The sequence below is a fragment of the Atta cephalotes genome (genome assembly GCF_000143395.1).
Source record: "Atta cephalotes unplaced genomic scaffold scaffold00011, whole genome shotgun sequence".
In the NCBI taxonomy this organism is placed as follows: domain Eukaryota; kingdom Metazoa; phylum Arthropoda; class Insecta; order Hymenoptera; family Formicidae; genus Atta; species Atta cephalotes.
Window position 1 is genome coordinate 1,802,118 of NW_012130075.1, and position 1,548 is coordinate 1,803,665.

The window sequence follows — 1,548 nt, forward strand, 5'->3', positions numbered from 1 at the left end:
TATAATTTTGTAAATTATATATGAAACATTTTTTTCCGCATAGACACATACAATAATAATCTCAAGCATCATAACGCACCAAGACGCTGATCACTGACAAATAATAATAGACAAATCCAAGATTAAATATGTATATCATAATCGTTTGTAGCTAATCCATTTTAAAATAATGGATCTATAAAGCATTATATTCATTTTTCATATAAAATAGTATATAAAATAGTACATTTATATTTTGTGTACACTTTTCACAGATTCATTAAATAAATGATAAAATTTTTGTCACTCACCGATTGATGCCGCAACCTCTCAGTACAGAGCCGTGCAAAGTCTCCATTTTATTACACCTTCACTAACTGGCTAATGGCCTGATCACGGATGAGGTGACTTTGCGTACCAATAAAAAAAGAAGAAAGAAGACCGACTGATGCGCAGCAATGAAATTACAGCTACGTGGTTACATGATTCTGTAACACAAATACAAGATACAAATTAAAATAGCCAATTCAAAATAATCAATAATTAAATTAATTTTTATATACATTGAATTTTTCAATAGTTTTTCATTTATATATCCATTAAAATAATTACATTATACATTTTCTTAAAATTGTCTTTATAATAATAGAGAAAATAAATTTTCGTTTTAGATTAATTTTTTTTTAATTATTACATTTTTAATCATCGATATAAAACAACCTAATAAGAAATTACTAATTTTTTATGCAATAAACTTACTTACCACAAAGTTGCTCCATTACTTTTCGTGAACTTTCTCTTCCTCCTCCTCTGCAAAAATATCAAACTTGCTTTTCACCTCTTTTCTCTTTTTACTGTTTGCTTTGTGACAACAGTTGAAAATAGTTTGTTAAACAAATAGTTTGTTAAAATTAAATGCAGTTGCAAATAATTGTTAAGGATCTCGTTTTGCGCTTACAGTGCTGATAAATATCATTTATCCTTGTTTGATATTTGATAAACAAGGATGAACTAATGCTTACATCATGTGAGCGTGAAAACGGAACGCACTCTAAATATTATGCGACCATGTCTTATTTTATTCGTATAGTCAATATTAATTAGACATGATGCATAATTCATGTTACTATAGAAAAATAAGAACGTAGAAAATTTGTCATGTTCGATACTTTACAAATAAAATTTAGACATTGGAATGCATCTAAGACGGTGAAAGATTTCTGCACAGTTGACTTTATACGCAACATGCTATTCGGCTGCACGAGTATTGTGAAATACGTACTCGAATGAATTATCCGCATACTAGTATCGAAATTACATATATTATACAAAAAGTTATTAGATATTTTAAGAATTAGATATAAAATAAATATAAATTTTATTTACTAATTCAATAAGTCGCAACAGCACTCATTTGGAGCCAATTATCTCGTATTCGCCACATTCTGCAAATAAAACATAAATACAATGTCGAAGTGATTTCGTCTCTCACGTGATCAATTTTATACGCCAAGAGCGACACGGTCTTTCTCTTAGTGAATATTAAATCTATAATCTACACACACATAC